The 24,509-nt window shown below is 35.1% G+C and overlaps 1 protein-coding gene across 4 annotated transcripts in view; it reads left to right on the forward strand.

Moving 5' to 3' along the window:
- The window catches only part of foxo (forkhead box, sub-group O), a 104,294-nt gene that overhangs the window by 28,464 nt on the left and 51,321 nt on the right, over positions 1–24,509 (forward strand). Inside the window, exon 2 of one of the 4 annotated variants that reach the window (XM_076689717.1) lies at positions 17,899–17,959. The exons of 2 other annotated variants lie outside the window; for them this stretch is intronic. The gene's annotated coding sequence lies outside the window, so the exon portion shown is untranslated. Of the gene's footprint in view, positions 1–17,898; positions 17,960–24,509 lie in introns of those variants that run through there. One more of the 4 variants, XM_076689716.1, reaches the window with a different exon arrangement.

Genomic DNA, 24,509 nt, shown 5'->3' on the forward strand with positions numbered 1-24,509 from the left:
GTTACGTATGTAGGGGAGGGCACGTTCAACCGTGGAAACAATACCAGTATCGCGGAAATGCGACGTTAGATGAACCATCTCTCTTTACAATTTTTTTTTTCCCAGGATTCCATTTTTATACGATCCCGTCTTTTATGCAACTAATAACGACCGGAACGCGTGTACTCGCGTGAATCGCGGCGAGATAAGTGCAATTGCACAAGTCCGACTGAGACGTGTAATTAAACTGGCCGAGTGTGAACTCTGCTCGATTTAATTACGGATCTGTATCTGATTTATGACAAATGAATTGTAGAATCGAAAAATGAGTTCGCGATTATTCGTATACTCTGATAACGTTTTTATCACTTAGTTTTCGGTGGTTGAATACGTGATCTGTAATTAAGTTTGAGAAAGTGTACAGTAGCGAGCATGGAGACTTCCCGAGGGAAAAGGGTAATGTGGGGGGAAGTAGGGCCTACCACTCACTGCAACAAAAAGTTACTAGAGATTATGGATAAAATTCTCTAGATATAGAGGTATTAAAAATTAAAATGATGCACAAGATCGCTTCATAGAAACGCGGATAACACCTCTGCTGATATCTCAAAAACTATAAACTCAAGACTATAAAATGGTAAAGGAACGTACGATTGCTTTTGGCAGGAGTGGATAATTTCTTGAGACACCGTGTATAACAAATGCGTTATTGGTGGAGAATGAGTAGTGGGATGAAAGAGTATGACAGTAGGGGGGAGAAAATGATAACCAGCTCCTTATCGCTACAGTCTTCACAGGGGTTATCGTGCTGACCACCGTTGCTATGTCCAGCGATGGAACATCGCGGATTTTATTCTCAAAGTGTATCGAGACTTTATCGTGAACAGTCATTGGCGTCTTGAAGGTTCATGCATTACTATTCAAGTATTTTATGTAATATACTTGAAATCCCCTCCACGAGAAATTAAGTGTACTGTTATATGACACAAATGGTTTATTTGGCATTTTTCATAATACTTTTCCAATATTCATTTGTTTATAACTTCTATTTAAAATTTATTCATTTAAATTAGATTTTTAATTTAAATAATTATTTCAAAATGCAATTAAAGGATGATCTTTATTTTAAAAAGTGTCTTATTTTCTTCTACAATGTACTATACATTAATAAATTATTAAAACGTTTGTAAAACAGTAATTTCTGGACAAACGATTTTCACCATTTTCCATGGAATAATGAAAAATTCATACGTCAGCTGATTTTTCGCAAGAAAAATATAATACGAATTATCCGAGTGATTTATCATTCGGGACAACTTTTTGTTCTGCCTTTTGAATAATTCGCGACCGGTCGTAAATAGCGCGAACGTAGTCAAAGCGGCATTGAAGCAGCTTATAAAAGTTGATTTGTAATTTTACATTCGATGGAAGCATTAATTATTCCATCGCGATTCTTCCTTGCATAGGCGCGCAAACACACGGCCCTCCCTCCGTCTGGCTGTGACGCTTTTCTGCGCAGCTAATCAAATATCGAGGAGAGAAGAAAGACAAGCTTTTAACTGATCACCACTCCCGGTGACTTGAAGCGTTGTTCCTTAAATCCTTGAATTTTATTCTTATTTAATATTCAAGTTTGCCTTGGGCGATGCCCGGCTGCAGCCGATTCGGAAATTGTCGACTCTGGAATTTCATTTGTAAATGGGAATTCCTTATGCATTTCGTGGGAGCTGCACGATTTTCGGCGTGAAAGTTTCGTGAACGCGTGTTACACGTGTCTTCAAAATGATAATAATAAAATTTATATTGTTACATGTATGTGAAATAATTCTTTATAAGGCAAAGTGAATATTTATATTAAAAAACTGGCAAAAATTATTTTATTAATTTGGCTATATGAAATGTGTTATATAGAATAATATGCTATGAAATTCTTGTATTTATTAAATATTTGTTCTTATAAATTTTATTTCAAATAATATTGAAAATTTTCAATAATATAGAATTTTTCTTCAATTAAAAAATATTTTGCTGTTTAGGAAAAATATTTTTTAATAAATCTTCTTTTAGTATTAAAAAACATTGATCTGTTAAAATGTCAGACAGATTTGAATGATTCAATTGGGTCAAATGGTAAATAGGATGTGCTGGTATTCTCATGACAGTGCATTTCGATGTATATCCACCAAATAACCACAAAACCACCAGTTATCCTATATAGAAAGCGGAAATCTGTGCAATCGCCTTGTGGTGTGATAATACATTTTTTTTTCATTTTTTCGTTATCAGTAAAAACAGGTGAAGTGTATTCCGTCCTCGATCGAAAATATTCCGTCTGCGCATGCTTCTCATTATCGAAGAAAAATGACGTATCTTCCCTCAAACCTTCGATAAGAAATCATTTTTTTTTATTTTTATATATATATATATATTTATACATTTGTATTATATATCTTTCTTTGGAGAAATGTGTGGGGCAGCTGTAACTCCTCCATTTTGTTAGATAAAAACAATCAAAAAATATCTTTGTACAGTAACAAAAGACCTATTACAGATCTTCCGATTATTTCACGATTTTCAAATGAAAAAAAAATCAAAGTGGGCAACAATGATCGCAGTCGATGGAACTTTAATTAAACACCATCTTGCTACCTTTCAATTCTTCGGTTCAGTTCTCTTTCAGTCAAGAATATATCAGAAAAAGTTGCCAGTGTCTCATACCAAATAAAGAAACGAAGAGAGATACCTTCTCGACAGACTAACTGAATACCGAGTTAAATGTACGTGATAGTTGAGACAAAAACAGATTTTACGACTGCCAGACAGGCAGATTTTAAACGAACGAGACTTTGGAATTTTTTGTCCCATTCATATTCTTCAGACAATCTAGTTTATCATAGTCATCAACATATTTTATGTTGCACTAATTTTATTTGACACTTTAACAGAGACATATCTCATAGAATTTATGGCTTTTATAATTTTACATTTGTGTTCTTACTAAAACGAGACTATTGATAAATTTATATTTGACACTTTTTGTTACCATTCTTCAAAGAAAGTATTAATATATTATTTAGTATCTTCATTTTACAGTAACGATTCGATAATTTCACGTTACGAATGCCTCATTCCAGTTCACCTCACTTTCACACTTAAGTACAGTAGCCATTCGATAATTCCGCATTAGGGATACCCCACTCGGACACACGCTTTCACCCCACTTTTACGCCTAAGTACAGTAGCCACTCGATAATTTGTCATTAGGAAGACTTACGTTCGCATAACCTTCGAATTTAGAAATAAAGTTACTTCTGACCAGTAGTCGCAAGTGTTAATTCCTCCTGATAATTACAGCAGTACAGAGGAAGGAAGTTTCTCTGGTGTCGAGAAACGACCCAGTGAATCCTATTGGATAATGAATTGGCAAACGCACGCGAGGAAAGGGGTGCCCTGTGAATTAGCGTGAAACTGTGTTATATTCGTGTGCAACACGTGCTTGTATACCGTTCGCGAACGCATCTTACTATAGAGGTTCACGGGCGAGAAAGAGAGGGAGGAAGGTACTCGGGTCGAATGGGCAACTTGTTGCATTTCGGCCCGGTAATATAGTGGCCAAGACTCCCCATGCTCCACTCGTGCGTGCCAGGGTTGTTTAAATTTGCTGTATCTTAACGCGAAGTGCCTTATTTGTCTGCTGCTGTGCTTTTATCCTATCCGCAATTGGTGACTTTAGCGACTTTAATATGTACATTTGAGGGTAACGTAGGCTTTCCTCGGCTAATAAGAAAAGCTTATGACGGTGTACTTATCAATTAGGCTTCGACTTTACAGAGCACCACAGAGGTCTAAAGTTAATAATTTTGCAAATACAATTTATAATTTATAGTTTCGCAAAATTATTAATTTTGGTGTAAAACAATAATATTTTTTAATTTTCCGAATTACTGAAATTTGTACTGAGAAGATTATGTACACTGTCATCCATAGGCATGAGAACACCTGAGGTCTATTGGTTATGTAATAATTTTTAATAAGTTTTTTAAGAAAATTAACAATATTTAAATTATTAAAATATTAAGTTCAGCCTTTAATTATTAAAAGTGTAGATAGATTTTGCTACAGTTTTTGAAGTTTGGTTTCACTAGTAATAAAGTAGAGTGATTTATGCGAGCTGCAATTAAATGAAAAGACAATGGAATGCGTGATCCATTTTTTTTTATATTTGATTAGTTACTGAGATCGGATGAGAAATGGTAGGAAAATAATGAGAGAAAATTCCATCGTGTAAATTCTACTTTCGAATAGCCGTTTCGGAATATTACACGGTTGGTATTTAATAGGATGTTAAATAAAATCTAATAAAATCCAGTGTCCAATAAAGTCTAATAAACGCGACGGCTGAAAGCGAAATCTCATAAAACTTAATGATCCGGATTTACCTGGCATTTATTTATTCTTCTTTTTTTTTTTGAATTCCAACTGTAAAATTATTCACTTGGTCACTCTTGATTTACAAAATTGCATTTATATCTCTGATAATGCAGCTGTGTGTAAAAATGAAATGAAATTCAATATTCATGAATTTTAACAATAAACTGATGTACACTTTTGATCAAAAGTTATAAATCAAAGTAAAAAACTAAATATCAAAATAATATCAACTGAAATAAAAGAAAAAATTTATTTCGATAAATGCCAGTCCTGAAAATCAGAAAACAATGTAAAATTAGTAATTCAATATTTCTATGCATAAATTAACATGTAAGTTAATCGCATGTATAGGTCGTGTCTAGTATCGTGCTTCAATTACTGCAGCACTTCAATCACGGTCTAATGCAATAATGTAAAGTTACGTTTCCCCAACGTTATAAGCTTTACTTGAAAACCAGCAACAATGATGCAGCAACCTTTTAACTGGCTAGGAAGTGAACGACTGACCGTGAAGTAAATACTGAAGACTATGAAGTGCGTGTTACGTAAAAAAATGCTGTACATAGATTTTGTTGCATAGTATGTACATTCTTAACAGCTTTGTGGTTGCTTTAATTGATAATCTTTCGTTAAACATACAGGGATTACAAAGTAAGACAAAAAATCTCAATTAATCATTATACATGTTGATTGACACACTGATGTCACAAGCATTAATATTTTTTTTTTTCAAATGTTTAAAAATTTTCAAACAATGTAGACTAAATTGTCGAATGAAGTATTTTTAAATTGATAATTCCGAATTTTCCGATATTTATGGGACAGAGAATTTAATTATCTACATTCCATCCCTTCAATATGCCGTATGAAATCAGAATTTTTAATTTTACTCTATAAAATTTTAATAAATCTCTTTCAAAAAAATCCTCAAAATTGTCTCTCCTAAGGACAGTCACCCTATGGAGACCCTAGAATACAGTATGTGAAAGGGTTAAATGCCATGAGTATCCCCCGTTATCTATTTTTATCCCAACCCCGATGACGCTTGAATCGATTCAAAATCTTTGCTCCTTGACGAGTTCTAAGGTTCTGCCAGGGGAGAGAAAAAAAAAAAAAGGCCACCACCCGACAGGAATATCCGCGTTAATGCAAAGTAACAAGGCTTTGTAACGAGCTGCCTTATGGCATTTGTTGGCAGAAGCGAGAAGCGAAGAATCGCGGCCAACTGGGTACGATCCAAGTGCGTCCTCTCGCGAGGGGTAAGAAAGCTCATGAGAAAATTACCGTGCGATTACATCCCCTCGTAAGTACCCTCCGGAGAAAATGGCGTACTCGAGGGAACGGTGCCGTCGGATCGACACCGATGGTTCTTTCTCAGCTTGTAAATTGAAAAATGAAAGACGATCGTTCTGACTGGCAAGCTTCCCGAAGTAAATCGAGTATCCTAGCGATTTTATTTCTTACACGCGAAGATTAAACGGTTCTTAGTGATCCACCTCCTGAAGGGTTGGCTCCTTTTATTCTTATAACACCTTGGATAGCACCTTCTCGCTTAAGCAACAAATTTAGATTAATGATAAGAATTTATAATTTATTTAAGTCATTTGAATAACGTTTATTTATATGAAATTGGCACTGTCGTTACACATAGGTACATAATATAATATAGTATATCAATAATTATACACTTTTAACGAAATGATTAATTTACTTTTAATTGTACTCCGAAGTTGAACTTAAAATATCGAATTCTTTTAATTCGAGGAATATCACGGAAAAAGTAAAGAAGTTACTGGGAAATTGTTCCGGGACAGTGACAAATGAAGAAAAGTTAGCATCGTGATCCAACTGCTTGATAAGCTAGCACGATAGTAATTGCGTTCTTCAATTTAATGACCGTCCGTTGCTCGGATAAAATCGTGCACCTTATTACTTGCTGCAATATAAATGCGGTTAATCGTGTTACATTAAAATCTTTAGTAAGATCTTGATTACACTTGAGGCCCTCCGTTCACGAGGCACATTTTGCAAATGACGTACGTCAATTTTTATGTGACTTTGCACAATTATTTATTCAATTAATTTAAAAATTTTGATGCATTTGTTTAGTGTTATTTTTACATTTTAAGGGAACACTGCCCTTTTTATTTTCATGTACTAAATTATTGTCTCTGCCCCGGAATATTGATTTATTTGGCTTCATTCAAAGTACTTAGATTGAAATGAAAAATGAAAAAATTGTAGAAAATCAATGAAACCATCAAGAATTTATTTTTGTTATCAGACATGAATATTCATTTCAATAGAAAAAATCACTTAGCAGTAGTTTCAAAATAATATATTGAATACCAAATAAAAGTAGAACCAAATAATATGGATAGAGTGTAGATTTTTGTTTCTTTTTCGAAACCTGAAATGGTTCCTGACAAGGGTTTATAATAAGCTAATGCACCGAATAATTTGCCACCTCGTGCTCCTGGTTCTCGAATCTTCTGCCATTTGATATCTACCGTGCACCACAGGTAATCGGAGCTCAGCTGGCAAAATAAAGAAGACGTTTTTGGCCGTTGTTTACCGTCTTACAACGTAACTCGTCCATCTAAAGTTTCTTCTCTTCACGTTTTGCTTGGCTGTCAATGGCTAATTTTATTGTACTTTGGATATATTCAATATAAAATGGACAATATTAAAAGTTAGCCATTTAATAAAAACTTATCAGCAGATGTTATTTAAATATTCATCTAACTAAATAGATTCATTTATTTATAATCAAACGCGTATGATAAAATAACTGTGTCTAATTTTAATCGGTTGGTAAATAATTGATGAGTAAAGTCAAGTAAAAAATGCAGAAAAACTACTGATGATCTCGTTGGTATGCCATTAATTATTACAAAAAGGGTTTAATAACGGCTAAGCTGTTGCCATTACGATATTTTTATGTTTTATCACTCCACGTTTTTTTTCCTCTTACCGTTTTTCCTATGCCACGATAAAGGCGACGTTCATTAATTAAAAAATGGATGTTTATATAAAGCAGTGAACGCGGAGCGGTCTGTTAATTAAAAAATTTGACGTTGATTGAAACAGTAAATTGGAAGGATGACATTATCATTGAAATTACTATAATTTCATGTTGCTAGATAAAATGAGAGAATTTCTTGATACGAATGATTTCAAGTAACTTTGAATTAATCTCGTAAAAATGAATAATACATGCTATGATAATGATAATAATAATAATGAATAATCGAGTTGCAAATGAAACGATTAAATAAAGTCGACTTTTAACTTAGTAGTTAGAAGATATGAAAAATGTTAAACTGTTTTTATAAATGATCTACGTGTCGTATAATAGGGATAATTAGGCAATTGTTTAATCATTTCTGAGCAAAAAACGTTAATAACACCCTTTATATACATATTTCATCTTCCGCGCCGATCAGCTTTCGCGGATGCACTGCGCGAGAGTTCGACCGAGATCGAGGGCGCATGCGCAGTCGCTCACGCACGGATGCGCATGCGCGCGTGCTCCGTGGGTGCAACGATACACTCACCCATCGCGCTAGTGCAACGCAGCAGAATGACGTCACCGGTCCGAACGATTAGTCTGTCAGTGGCTCTCCGTTTTGTTGATACTCCGTCTGGAGCGAAAGGTTAACGCGCAAAAAGCATCTTGACCGTCCTGGTCGGCTGGCTAGACTACATACACACGCTCACGCTTCTCTGCTGGGGTCGTCGCTCAAAATACCTCGAGCAAATTACTCATCGCAACTTCGGGAATTCTTTTCCAGACGGTGTGACTTCCACAGAGCAAACGTAATGTTTATAACGTGTAAACTGACCTTTCCCAAGAAAAATGACGCGACCGTTCACGACTAAACATTTACCTCCAGAAATGTTATTTGAGATTTTTTTCATCTTTAAATTTAGGATTTTCAGAATTTCTGAAATTATTCGAGTTTTTAATATTTTTGTGGATAGCAAGTGATGGATTCTTTTTAACCACTTTTCCTAGGGAAAAGTACTATACTATTTGGCCCTATAGACGACAGAGATCTATCAAAATATCCCGGTATTATTCCGCGATTGTTTGAAAGAGATCGGCAGGGAGCCTGTTTTGAAAAGTGAAAGTACAAAACGTCGGGACGTGTTTGTTTGGCTTCCACTCGTATTTCTTGTAATTATGTTTTTCTGGCCGGGCCTTTTGTATCCAAAGAGCGGTTGGAAAAGCTTGCATACTGGCGGGAAAAAGATATTGACGCGACATTAGTAGACATTTTTATCCTCGGTTAGGCGCTGCTACGTTTTTCGAAAAAATCCCTCGTACGCAGTTCGGAATAAAGAGACGGGGCACATATACAAAACTGGCCAAGCTTTTTTAAACGTATCTCGATTGCACAGTCGCATACCTTTATGCAGTATGTTTGCAGAATTTCGAGAACTCTTTTGCGCAGTTGCCTCATCCGGCTGCGTTTCTTCGGGAAAAAAAGGAGTGGACAGACCTGGAAGAAACACTCGCGTATTCAACGAATTTATCCGGCCTTTTTTAGCTATTTGCTCGCGACCTTCGTCGATCAAATTTAAATGCATTCACGTATATTACGTCTGTTCCAAAAACGGGGCATCTTAATAACGTCGTGGTATACGGTCGGAATTTTTTTGATCCAAGGTCTTCGGAAGCGTTCCGCGTTTAGAATAGAATTTAATTTCCACGAAAAAAAAAAAAAATTGTTGCATCGCATTTGGATTATTTTTTTGTAGGTTGCGTCGAGTTGGCGCCATTTTTGCGGCCGGCAGATTGTCGCGGAATATTTGTCTGGAGGCGATCTAAATCGGGTGCTAGATCTGTCGCATGGCCGTTGTTTCGCCTCGGCTTTAAGGCGGGACGAGACTTGCAAATTCAAATTATCCGCTATTGTAACTCCGTGCTGAGTGACATGCCGCGAATCGCTGCCTTCGTATCAGCATCGTGACACTGATAACGACCGATTACGATTATGTACGCGTCAAACCGTTTTTTTTTTTTTCTTCTCTTCTGTCTCTCTTTTCTTGGCGTCGCAATTACGACGGCCTCGATACCGCGGTTTTAATAAGTTCTAGTGGAAACTTTGAGATCTATCGGCCTCGCTCGATCGACGCACGCAAATGCGCGCGCATCCCCCCTCGCTGACACGCATGCGCGACGTTACGTAACCAATCAGCGAGCGCTTTCGAAAACTCACGAACGTAGAACGAAAAACGTGGTAATTTTTTCCGCGTACAGACGGTGTTTTCGTCGGCCACGTCGGTTGGGACGTAATTTTCGGAGAAAATTCAAGTTCAAGGTTGACCAGCGGCTGAAACGGATTTAAACAGACGGCTTTTTGTTTGGAATTAGTCTGTCGATGGAACGGGGATGCGAAATTGGTACCGAGAAGCTTTTTTTTTAAATATTATATTGGGTTTTAGGGAAATTTAGAATAGTAGTAAAATTCTTTTGTGACAGTAGTTGTTTATACATTTTATATTGATGTGTAATAATAAAAAATATCAGCATCAATAAAAAATTGTACCCATATCTTGAGTACTATTAATTGATTGTAAACATTTGAATACCAATATGATTGATTGTAAGTGATTTTTTATCTTGCAAAATTTAATTGCACTGTGCAAAATAAGAATGTATCAAGGTAAAAGAAAGATAGTACATTAATTGAGCTATTAAAATACCATTCATACTTTGAGAGCTTCTTATACGTTGAAATGTTTACAATCTTCAACGTTTCATAACTGAAAACAGTAAAAGCAAATGTCATTGATCAATAAACTGCTAATTGAACTACAAAGTATCAATTATGTTAACATTAATCGTGTACTCGGCCAAATATTCACAGTATAAATAATTTCTTTAATAACAAGAGTTTCAATTAAGATTATGTTAAATAATATAGGTTGATAATTAAATTTGCAACATTTTTGCGTATTTTCATTCATAATCTCGCAAATTTTATCAAAAAGAGATAAAAAGATTACCAGAAATGTGGTAAAAGATTATTATTGATTCAAATGATGCTTATTGTGATTAGAAGTTATTGATTATTGTAAAAAAAAATGGAATGCAAACACAGGAAATTTTTAATTGCTAAGTTAATGCTATTTTTTTTTAAATTGTAATAAAATTGTCTAAAATTAAGAAATCAACAAAATTCCTAAAATTTATAAAATTCTTTATAGAATGATTTACGATCTTGACAAATTATTGAAATTTCGTGTTTTGGCAGACGTTCAAATGACAAACTTCGAAGTTATAATTTTACGTCACAAAAATATTTTACAGAAAAAGATGATTTGTTGAAACGTTATTCCGTGAAAAATCTTATAAATTTCAAGAATTTTTAAACAATCCTATGAAGGATTATCACTTTTATACACGAAGAAATCTTTTATCGTGATCACACTCGGCGCCACTTATAAAAAGCAACATTAGATAAAATATGCAAAACAAAAATTGTTTTTATTATCTTCAGTGATTTACAAACAGAGCATAAGAATTTATTAAATTCTACGATTTTTCTTAAATAAAATTATAAAAGTAACCTATTTTGAAATAATTTGATTATGAATGATTATAATGAACAAACTACGTATTTTACAAAATTAAAATCTAAAATTGTTTTATTTTTTTTCCTCGTGCTAAAGAATAAGTGTATTAATTAAATCAAGCTTGTGCTTTTATCAATTAAAATGCCTTATCATACTGAACAGGGTTTTTACGTTATTATTAGTCAGCGTTCTCCTCCTAAATGATAAATGCATTAAAAAGAAACTAAGGAAAAAAAATTGTAATTTTTATTATAGCCAACATGACGTAAGTAATATTTTTATATTTGCAAATTTTCAAGGAATCAAAGTGTCCTCTAATTTTTTTTTTCTAATTGAATTGAATTCAATTAAAAAATTGTTTTACATACTATTAAGAACTTTTTAATATACAGTCCTGTATGTAATAGTAAATGGGTATATAAATTATTTGAATACCTTTGTGTCCGAATATTAATGCCTGCCATTGTACGTCATTCGCAGCGCATCGATGCATTATGATATTTATTTTTGCAATTTCGAACACCGGTTCTTCCCACCGTCAAGAAGTCGTAGCAATTTTGACAGTGGCGCACTTTGCCCGTTCTTTTTTGAGAGATGACGTTCCGTTCGTTTGCAAACAACGAACTTCACTTTAGAAATTTCGTCGTTTTACGATCCACTGCATCCTTGATTGTTCTTTTGCAGCTAATGAAATTCTTTCTATTTCCACTTACGAAGGCGAAATAATTTTTCCTCGTTTCAAATTTATATCTTTGATAATAAATTTACAAAATGGTCAAACAATGAAAAAATGAAATTTTTAATAATTTCAAAAGTAAAGATACTTTTTTAAAGAAAAAATATTTACTGTATTGAAAATATTAAGAATTCTTAAAATGGCCAAACATGGTCTTCCAGAGATTCCAATCATCACATGACGCCTCAGGTGCATCGCTCGGTTCCTCCACTGTTAAATAATGATTTTTTTTTTTTTTTCGAAGGCTCAATTTTTTTCTGTAATAACATTTGGCTCGTCATTGAACAGCTCGGAGCGATGTTTCACGCGCAATATTCCACGTCGTAAACGCAGTCTAAACAGATGATCAAAGTGCAGCTTTAATCACGTGAATTATAGTTCCGTCTGCATTGCGTCGTGTGCATTTCCAACGGGCAATATCGTCGGCCGGTTACGTACAAAAGCTTCTTCGCTTGCGGCTACTTCTTCGACTGGTCGCGTCTCTTTTCTATTTTTACTGGAATAATTAACTTATTGATCGGGCCCCGTTGTTGCTTGACTGGATATGTCGACTTAACTTTATACGTATGCCGGCCAGTATATTCGCAAACAACGAATTCATTTTGTTCTCTGAAACAGACGCGAACTTGTTTTCATTGGCAGGAAAGAGCTCTGTTTGGGTGTACGACGAAAGTGAACGTAGAAGTAAATTTTTGTAATGGAATTAAATCTGAGGAATTGAGCAAGTGGATTTTGGAAATATGAGGAAAAATTTGATTAGTTGAGAGAAGGAAATTTGGAAAAAAATGAAAATAATATGAAATATAAAATTATATTAAAATTGGGGCTCTCTTCATGGTCGTCGTAGGGTTAAAAAGGTGTAATGCCAAAGGCACCGAGTTAGTAATGATATTTGTATATTTTAATGGAAATTAAAATGTAATACTCTAAAAGTATATATTCTTTTCCTTCATTTTGAGATAACTTCGTTATCTTAAATGTCTTGTTATCTAAATTTTGTACAATTTCTTTTCGAATAATTTATTGTCACGTGAACGCAACTTTGCAATCGTGCTTATAGCTTTATTGTACTTATTTGTGATGTGTTTGGTATACAAAGGTAAAAATACCTACTAGTGTAATAAGTATAGAGTACGGAAACTCAAGATAAGAGTAACATGTTCACAAGGTTATTCGATATGTATACTTGAACGAAATGAATAAATACTGTCAGACACTTATCAAATTACCACTCAAAAATGAGTATCCACGAATCTGTTTACATGCTAGATACCGATCACGATGTTTTCAATATTTTATATCAATTCACCTGTGACCTCCATTAATATTTTTAATCATTTTATCAGAAATTAAATTAAATTCCTCTCCGACTTCATTATTGCACCTGCAACACTTGTTTTCGTTTATTCATTGTTGAAAAATTGGTATCTTAATTTTCAACTACTGTAATTATTTTGCAAATTTTTTTTATCAAAAATCCATCTGAATATTATTTAAAAATTTGGAAATCTTTAATTGCTAAGAATTTAACTTCAAATAACAACGATCATTATAAAACATTTCCGAAAAACAACTTGTTGAATATTAATTAATATCTTCTATACATTCCATTATTTTTACATACAACAATTTTTAGACATTTCTGAAGGTTTGCTTTTTAAAATGGAAAAGAAATTTCTTTAAAAAAGTTAATAGATTCCTCTAAAAAAATTCCTAAATATGCACCTTATATTTGGAGTACGAACGCAGTGGGTGTATAGTTAGAGGCGGAAATATAGTATGGTCATAAATTAAAGCGTGAAGTAGAGATATCCTTGTCAGTGATAGTATGCATACAATTTGTGTTTAGGCGTTTAAATTTCATATCTTTTCACGTACTATATCTCCGATCTAACTATACTCAGATTTTTGGGCGGTAGTGCATTATGTCCGTAATGAAAACTCATCCAAAGTCTATTGAAAACAAGTTAAAGGATTCTGTTTTCATATTGCGACGTCTTTGAAGCTATTTTCTTTAACCTGTTACGATTGATACTGTTTCGTTGTTTCTTCTTTTATACCTCCAGTTATGAAAAGGAGAGAAAATTCTCGTTTCTGTGTACGAAACGAATACGTCAATTTTCGGATGCTAGTGATAATTTCCCCGGAGATATCAGATAACATAAAAGTTGCATCCATATTGGCAGATGCGTTCGGATTATCGAAAAAGTAGGACACTATGCCGGTATTCGTTTGATCGACCTTCTCCCGGTGGTCCTCATCAATCCGATAATTAATATACACCGTGGGTCATCCGTGGACTATGAAGTTTAATTAAGCGAAACAGGTTCAATTCACTGGGTATGAATGCAGGAGAAATTTAAAATGATTTCAATAATTTCTCCCAGTAAAATAATTTCACAACCAAATTTCAAACTTTTATCATGAATTTATGAATAATTAAATTTCAAATTTTTAATTTTCCACCTTTCGTTATTAATACAATAGTAATATTATTCGAAATAATATTTTTCTATTACTTTATTCTAATTACACTGTTAACATGAAAAGTACACTGCTTGCTCAGTAATTAACTGATAGGGTTACCATTACTTCGGGACCCACTGTAGATATCCGCCGGACGGGCAGAATTAAATTCAAACACAACCTACGTCAACCTTAAAATTTGTGAAGGTGACATCAGACGGATGATGCGCATCAGACAAGTCTAGAGGTAAAAGGCAGATTGGCCTGGTGTGTAGCAGGAGCCAATTAAAATTGGCCGGTGCAGAGGCATTAGTTTTATTGCGTCTGGCCCACGAAGAATACCGTTGCAGGTTACACCTTACGTCACAATCCATTATGCACCGTTTTTATAGATCAGAAAGAGACGACAAGAGTAATGTTGTACAGTATCGAGCATAGTAGCCTTCCCTAGGGAGATTCTAAGAGGAACCTAGATAGATCCTAGGGAGATTCTAGGATGAACCCAAGAAAACCCTAGGGAGAGTCTAGGGGACCCTAGGGAAAGCCTCAGAGAACCCCAGGGAAATTTCCAAGTGAGAAAAATACTTTTTTTTAAAAAAGTAAATATAGACATCTATTAATAGTATATATAAATCTTTCTTTAAAAACAAATATGGCGGTCGGAAGTATATCATTGCTGGACGTGTACGTTATTTCTGATGTTAAATTTAAATCATGTGTAACAACTTAAATACGCATGTATATATTACATGAATACAAAAGTTATCAAAGAAATTTCACAACATATGAAACGACTGACTTTTGACTTCCATCTTATCTTATCGTGTTATTCCCCCGATAGATTGGTTTTTCCGTACGCAGCAACAAAATAATTATTACGTCGATTTTACAGTGCCAAATCACATTCGTAACAATCTATTTGTAAATATTGCAGAAGAAATAATTTATAAAATGAAAACCAGAATTTTAATTGACAGTCACGACCAGCCCATGTGTATTTTGCAAACGACTATATTCGCTTTCGTCAAAATAAAAAATTGTATCCAACATTCAGCATAATCAGCTTCGAGGATCGTCTCAGGGCAGAATTTTCAGCTATCACCGATACACTCACACGAAATAAGGTAATTAACTGGATGGACTCGAAATGTCAATTAAAAGCGTGCCAGAATCTCTTCCCACGGCGTGGCCGCGGAGACGCGGATAACGCGCAGGCGAATTTTCACGCGTTTTCCCGCGGCTCGTTTGTGTGCGCGCGCGCATGCGCTTTGCAGTCGGCACACGAACACACAGACAGAGAAAAGCATCGCTTGCATATAGATTAACCAGGCGACTCGTTGTCCGAGGTCGGTGCTCAAGGTTGCACGTGACGTCACTGGACCTCTTCCTCGGCCCCCACCTTCGCTTCTACTCCACTATGCTCCGCCACCTTCTAATATCGCGAGTTTGCGTTTACATCCGTGACACCGCTACGTCAGACAGGCTGATCCACCTTGCCAGCACGTACAGGGTGTTCAATTGCGAAGTATCGTTAATTCAATTCTATTAAGCTTTTTCATTTGGGAAATTAATATTTTGGGAAATATAGGAAGGTATTAGATTGATTGAAATATATTTCATGATTAGGTGTTAAGGAGTTGAGGATGGGCATGTAGTAAGATACGTTTGGAGTAAGTTTGATCCCCAATAGTGTAGACTGCAGTGTATGATACGCCTCCAATGGTAAGGTAGGGATACATTATAGTGGGTCCACAGTGTGTGATAGGTCCCCAGGGTAAAGTTGGTCCACAGTATAGTAAATATTTTCAATTTTTGTTGAAATGGTCAAGTGTCCCAGCATAAAGAATGACAGATTTTAGGTTGAAAGTATCATTTGAATTTCAATGTTGCTAAATACTGCAAATCACCTGTATCGCTTTCCCGGTGAATTTTCAATCGTTCCTAGTTTACGGCGACATTCACGCGTTGCGTAATGAAATTGCAGGTTCGATACGAGCCTCTACACGTGCATTCTCTAGGAATCCTTGCGACCCACGCGTTAGGCGTGTGCTGCGTGCAGATATACACTAGGATTGCGTGAAAACGTTACGTGTGAACGGTACAACGAGTTCCAAGAGTGAAAGGGTTACATTTATACGGAGAAGTTTACACTTCTACTCGGGAAATATCAGTGGGCGAGCATGTTGGTCGAATGCGAGCGTTAATTGTTCCTCAATGAAAGAAGACAATCTTAATCCCTGTTTTATTTGTTTATTATAAATCAATATTGCGTTAATTTTGTTTACAATTTTTTCATTTCTTCAGTCAATTTAGATAATTCAATTCTCTGATTATGGAAAACTTTCTGATGTGAAAGTAAACGTAACTTAACTTCGCAGTACATAGTTGTTTAGTCTAGACTGACGATCAACTGTCATCTAATTTAGGTGCAATTTTTATTCGACAGCAGTGCCCCGTCTCGCATATAACTGAACATTAACCGTCTGCGCAAACAAGAGTTTCGTCGACGCATAAATAGTATCAAATTTACGCCATGTTTAACGCTGTTTCATTACAATATTGAACGTTAATTAACAAACAGGTACATTGCAAATCAAACATTCACGTTGACCGATGTTTGAAGCACTTTTTCAAATATTATTAACATTAAATTCAAATGATTACGAGCAAGTGTGTCATTAATAATATTAATTACATTGCTTATAATTACGTGTAATGGTAGAATAATTTACATTAAAATTAAGTGAAAATCTAAGTTTCAACCCTTCATTGCAATATTCTCATTGAAAAATATTTTTTATTCTTCACATGGTCGATTAGAGTGTTTCACGATTGATCAAGAATGTAGTTGGTGTTATAAGGAAAAAAAAAAATCATATCTGGTATGGCTAGTTTTAATGACAAGAAATAAACTAACTGTGTTTTGAAATATTTGCGCGTCGTCGATTCAGATTTCACAAGTCACGGTTCACAAGTTGACTGGTTACGAGAAAATTGCGTTGGAAAATCACGATGTTGTTATTGCGATAATTATTCAATGTAAAAGTCTTCGTACTACAATTTTTATTTCTCCATAAAATCAAAGATAATATTTTTTATACATACTGCATTTAGGCCTAAATATTTATTTTTACTAATATTAGAGTTTCAGACTTTTTGGAGGAGGGGGAGACCCTCCTTGACCCCTATCTGTGTAATTAGACCAATATCTGGAAATGTTCATAAAATTCTACAAATATCAAACTAAATTGCGTATCAGACCATTAAAAGTCATATCTAATAGCAAGCTGCACTTTTTCTCTGTTTTGTGTCTATGTTTATATTACCCGACGTGACATTCCTCGGTCAGACGCGCAAAGTATAAGAATCGAACCTAGTAAATTCTTGGTGTTTTTTTTCCAAAACGAAACGAAACGTTGTTGGCTTGGACCCATGGCCTTTCGCATTCTTTTAACATCGTTCAAGGTCGAATTGTTTCTACTACGTAAAACGAATAATGTTAAAGTGTGCCTCTCTTGTCCCTCCATGTGCTATAAGTACCTACATGATCATGGAGGGGGTGAAAAAGAGGGAGACACAGTGTTTTCGCATAATTTTAACAATTGTGCAATATTTCAAGATCAATATCATTTGCAATTTGTACAATTTGTACAGATTAGTATAATCAACTACTAATTTTCTTCTCTTTTTTTCTGTTGCAGGTGAGTTTTCCTAGATTAACACGTTAAACATCATTCGCATATTTTAAACTATCAAATATTGGTGAGTTACAATTTAACATCCTTAAATTTCATTCAAAGTATCAAATTATTTTAATTTGTTGTAAATAATGGGAAAATGTAGCTTGATAAGGATTTGCTCCAAATATGTAAATTTTGTTCAAAATGAAAAATTTGTAAATAAGGGTTAAATTAATCCTTACCTAACCTTCGGTCCGTACACGTACCACTAAAATTGATCTATAATCGATCAGCTGAAAATTCTGAATAAAATTAATTTGGTGATGAAAGGGTTAAACGATGGGAAATTGTTTGAAAAGTTACGATGACACAGAAACAACGTCCGCCATAGTGGAAAGGTGTTGCAGACATATTTAAACGGCGATTACCATATCCATGGCAACAACACCATCGATCCTTGTAGAATTTTTATAAAGCCACCCTTATGCGTAGTCACATCGCTCAAGTGCGTTTACATAACGCGTGTACGTATATGTATACGTACGTATACATGGCCGAAGGTGGATTTATACATATGTACATGCTTATATTCAGATATATATAACCTTGCATATGATTATAAATATGTAGTATAATGTGCAACAATTTCTGAGTTCCAAGCTAGCTCGTTACTATCGATACCATAGTACGGAATAAGGTGTACAGTGTTTCTCAAATATTTTTTTGGAATTTTTTGGTCATGGTGATCGTTACCATTTCTTATGGCTTCCATCGTTTATATAATGCTACTTTATAAAAAAGGAATTTCCAATTAGGCCCTGGATCAATGTATTAACCCTTTGACCCTGTACACCATCTAAAGGCATCCATCATCAATTTTTATTTTGAAAAATGTAAAAATTTTTCAAATATTTTTTTAGAATTTTTTGATCATGGTGATCGTTACCATTTCTTATGGCTTCCATCGTTTACATAATGCTACTTTATAAAAAAGGAATTTCCAATTAGGCCCCGGATCAATGTATTAACCCTTTGACCCTGTACACCATCTAAAGGCATCCATCATCAATTTTTATTTTGAAAAATGTAAAAATTTTTCAAATATTTTTTTAGAATTTTTTGGTCATGGTGATCGTTACCATTTCTTATGGCTTCCATCGTTTACATAATGCTACTTTATAAAAAAGGAATTTCCAATTAGGCCCTGGATCAATGTATTAACCCTTTGACCCTGTACACCATCTAAAGGCATCCATCATGAATTTTTATTTTCATAAATATAAAAGAAGAACATTTATTTGGATTTGTGTATACGATTGACGCATTTTGTTTGATGGATGCAGTCAAAGGGTTAACCGCCTCTCTGGACAGTCTCAAATATCTCAGAACCCATATTACCCATGATTGTGCAATTCAGGGGGCATTTTGCATTGTTGCTACTACCATCTGTCCGTAGCTCCGAATTTATACCAGAACCGTGTAAATCGGCCAATTCATTCGTTACAAAGTTGAATCCTTTCGGCGATGCTCAGCTGGCCGTGGCTGCGGACAATGAAAGAAATCAGCAGATGTGGGGTAAAAATGCAGATCAGCCAGTACGATTTTCGGGAATAGCGTGGAAAAAGGGTTGGCAAATTCGACAGATGCCCGTGATCGCGAAGGATACTTTCTTGGTCATTCATTCTCCCACGCGTGTACCACGGTACGTCAGGGGGGGTACCATGAATGCTCGGGGTTCTTGCATAAAGGACTTCCTGGTACGGGCCCAGACTAGTTTTTGGATTAAGCCTGTTCTCTTATATCCGAACGTGAGAAATCAGAGCACTCGGTATTTCGACGGAAGTGCCAAAAAAAATCGTCAATTTTAATTCAATTTAATTTTTGTATTAATAACAGTGCAATGCCAGAATTATTGTAGCTTATTCTATTTTAATTTTCTTCGTTTATCTTCACATTTGAATAACCCAACAGTACTTAAAATGAAAAAAAATATTGTTGAACTAAGAATCAAGTACCGATACTCCGTCGTAGGTGTAATTGAGCGAAGGTCTGTTATCGAGTAGTTATTTTTCAAGTACTTGTATCTCGTTCAGAAGGAAGATAAGAAAAAATTATTCTTTCGATCAAAATTCACCAGATTGATAGACGTTTGATTATCAATCTTATTTCTCGATTACGATAAATCAAACATTTCATCCATCAATATTTTTTTTCCAATTTAATATTTTGATGAATTTTATATATTTTTTTTTTTTTTAAATAGAAGAAGAAATTGCTGAGAATTAATATATGATGAAATAAACAGAAATAAGAGTACAAATACTGAGGTAAAAAGTGTTAAGTTGTAATTTGAATTTATTTTAGAATTATCATAGGATTTTTACGATTTGTGTACTATTCGCGAGGGGACATTTTCGAGCACCGTTCGCTACTGTACCCATCCTATTTGCATATAAACGAACTATTACCTATGAATTGGAGCCATTCTCTCCAGTAAATGTTCAATTTTAACGAGAAAATACCAGCCAGTTGTTGCGTTCATACAATTAGACTCTTCTTTTTCTTCTCGAAGAATCTTCCTGTAAATATAAATCTAATTAAACGGTGAATTAATGGGGCTATACTTAATCGTCGTAAAATCGATTTAGTAGAACGATATTGGAATGTATTTACTGAGAAACGCGTAGAATTGTCGGGATAGAATGTTGAACCGTTCATTTTGAATGATTTTTATTTCAAACGTATTGCAATTTTAAAAGTTTTATAACATTTTTAGTAAAATATTTGATGACGAATCGTACTTGGTCGACCTCGTAACCTACTATGAAATTCATAATACAATTTATTGCATTTTTATCATCAGTATGACACGAACGCGATTCTGCATAGTTTATCGTTTCACCATGGGGGGAATCACTGGCCACAAAGATGGAGTAAATTGCAGCGTGAACGTATTGCAGTTCTCTCGTCGTTAAACGGCCATCTCGATCGCGACGAACTTAGCAGAGAATCTGTCGATTGATAGGCCTGATTTCCCGATGCGTGTTTACCCCGCGGTAATTTGTACCCCATTACGCGGCCCGGTGTTTGCATTATTAAACAAGCAATTAGTCGGAAGTCCGTGCACTTACGATGGAAAGGACACGAGTGTCGTGATGCACGTTTTGCATAAATAATGCTAGATGCACCCAATGGCGACTGTTCGACGAGAAATGGGTCGATTATCAACTTTTATACCTTAATTGTTGAATTCAGAAAAAATTATATTAAATTAAAAACATTTTTGCTGGACATTTAAACATTAAAAATTAAATTTTTGCATTATTCGAGCCCCTTTTCGTACAAAATCTATTTAATTACAGTTAATTGATTAATTTTTAGGGGTCAGAAATAAATTATTTTCAAAATGGTACCTTTTATTATAAACAATGGCAAATGTTGCTGGGTACAATAAATTGTTATTTTGTAACATACCTGAAGATATCTGAAAATGTGTATAGATATCAATAGCGTGCATAGAACGATGGTATGGCAACATGTTATCTTAATAATATCGCTTGGGATTTTTCCGTTCGATTTCACCAGACTTTGTGGTAGTATCTTTAGAAATAAAAGATTCGAATGATGGGTCATTTTCCATTGCTATCTGATGAACAATTAGCGGCACGAGAAATTGTTTTTCAACTACTTTGAACTAATTCCGATAAGCTTAAATTTGAAAATTCAATTAATATATTAAAATGAGTATTAAAGTGCCTCCTGAAAATTAGATATTGTGTTTGATAATTCTCGAGTAATTTAGTACCATTTTCTTTGGAGAAAGCATCCATGCTCTCTACTGTACATTTAGGTGATACACTCTGTATACTAACTATTTTTATCAACCCCATTTCATCGTTTTTACGCATCACTTTCACACGTGTGTAACGTTTTGGTTTTGTATGCTCTTCTCTTAGACATCTTTCGTTCTGCGTTGCTTTATTGTACCAGTGTCCGCATGAACGTCCGGACTCTTTATGGAAACCTAATGCTCGTTCGTCGGTCCTCGCTTTCGACTAACGATAATCAATGAAGCGCGTGCACAGTGGACATCAAATTATGGCGATCATAGGCTACTTATTTTTATGAGAATCTTTCGATTAAAGCACAACTTTAAACCTCCTTGCAATCAGTTTATTCAGAAGAAGCTTATATTATAATGTGTCACAGGTACATAAAAATGTAGCAAAATTCATTTTATAATAATATTTGAATCATTAAATACAATAATTATTTTAATATTTCTAACATTTTGCCATATTTTCCATATTTAATTGAAAAAGTGGTTGACCAATCCTAATGAAAACGTCCATTTCCTTAACTACAATTTTCAACATAGAATCTACAAACCGCAAAAACCCTCGGGCAGTAAGGTTCATTCAGCCGACGGTACGGGTTTCGCGTCACGATGCTAATTTCCTTCTTGATCGAGCATCGATTTCTCATTCTCTAAGGCAGACGATCATGCCAGCCCCAGGTAGACGAATTTGTCACGGCAGGTTGAACTTAAGTGGATTAAAAACGGTCAGTGAAGCCGGAACCAGAGGCATTACGATTAAGAATGCTTCGTTATGTCCGAGGCCTATTGGCGATGGTCATCGACCATGCTAAAGTAGGGCCGCATTTCGAGTGGACCATCAAGGTTACTTCGTGCTATTAACATACCCCAGAGATCCTTCTCCATCCCTTGCTGACCGCTGTTTTCCCATTTTTCTTCATTCTTTGTATGCACCCTTTGAAATCTTCTTTCTTGGAATTCAGTGTATCAGTAAAGGGTTGATGGCGCCGAATAAGCGCCTCGTTCAATGGGTCTTCGAGATTCATCCTTAGATCTGTTCAGAATAATAGGACCACTATGCTGCTCTATGCCAAATTTTGACGAGGACTCTTTAGATCCGAGTTGATTGGTATGTTTTCAGATTCTAAGGATCTGTCGTTCGACCTTGGTACAAACGATTAGATTTATCTCGACGGCAGAGAATTGTGCTTTCGGGTATTTTTGCGCTGGTCAGAGAACAGGCGACACGGAATGGCAAGCGGCAACAACTCCTGCTGGATTTAGCTTGATAAAGAACGATGCATTATGGATCACCTAGATACACAGCTTCGAACGTGAGGCGAAACGCTGATTGAGAGGCGCTGCCTAGCAACTGGTGTCCTCGCAACCTTTTTCCACCCCTGGTGTTGCGACACCCTCTTCGTCCCCCACGTCCGCCGGTACGCTTGTCACGCTCCTACCCTCGCGACGACATCGTTTCCACCTTGTATCGACGATCTTCGATGTACACTCTTTCCACGGAAGCTTCTTCTTTGCCCTGCGGCTCCAATTCTCCTCCCTTTGACGCTGCTCAAGCGATCATTTTAATTAGTCACGCGTGCATGCATCGTAAGAATAGGCAGAGTGTTTGTAATAATTATGATCAGTTGGAAGAGCCCGGTTTTTAATAACAATTTCGACGAGAGTTTGACATTTTGTTAGTTAACCTTTAACGTGTCTTCTTATCTTTGTTAGTTTCCAAAATAGCCTTCGGGGTAAGTTCGCTCCTTAAAAATGATCGTGAGGAAAAATTCTTCTATATCAACTTATGTGTCCTTTAAAATAGTGCAACTTTGTCCTTTGAAGTTTTTTCATACGATTATTAATAACAGAGATATTTAAATGTTTCTGTTTAAATGCTGTTGTTTAAAACAACATGCCAAACCTCCATATCTCCGTTATGCGTCCACCTATAAGAAAACTAATTACATCAAATTATTCGTCTCTTGAAATCATTAAAATTTTGTCTGAAACATTTTTTGATACTGTCAATTGTTTTAAAGATATTTTGCATTTACTGTGGAAATGAAGCTTGTTTTATTTCGACACCTAGTTAGTTGTCTCTGAATTAATATCTGTTGTAACTGGCAACCAGTGATTTTGTATTGAGAGTATTCATGAAAAATTTATGTGGTGATTTTCGTCCAACTTTAAGCTTCAAATTGATATGCATTAAGTGTTGTTTTGTGATATTTTTATGTCATGAAACCCTGTGCCTTTTAATATAGAAACTTGATAGTTTATGAGCGAAACCTTGATTCCAAGAGAAAATTATCGTCAGTTCCGATTATTATGCACTTCCATCTTGCATTCGTCTCTACATGGGATATACAATTTACCAACCGGTTACAACCTACTCAATCAACGAAGGGTATAAAATCCATCAAATACGTACCAATTACCGTTGCCGCTCGGATGGGATCTGCACGTATTATTGTGCTTCCATGCCGGCTACCTTCATACTTCATTATCATTACAAGTACAACATCAATGGTTATTGATCTCCGCCGAATATGTAATATATTCCCGGAATTTGCTCTAATTACTTTCCATTTAAATGTCCTGTCTGGCTTGAAAAATATTCACGAGAACGTCGAACCGATATGAAATATTGCATTGTCATGATACGATGCAAATTTGTCAATCATTTTTTCCCTCAAATTTCTTGACTTCCCCTTTTGGCCGTTCATTCGCCCAATTGTTAATTATTTTATTTTTATGGAATAATTTATGTATTTTTAAAGTGAGAAAATTATCTTTAACAGCCTCGTAAGAA

This window comes from Osmia lignaria, chromosome 8 (genome assembly GCF_051020975.1).
Source record: "Osmia lignaria lignaria isolate PbOS001 chromosome 8, iyOsmLign1, whole genome shotgun sequence".
Classification (NCBI taxonomy): Eukaryota; Metazoa; Arthropoda; class Insecta; order Hymenoptera; family Megachilidae; genus Osmia; species Osmia lignaria.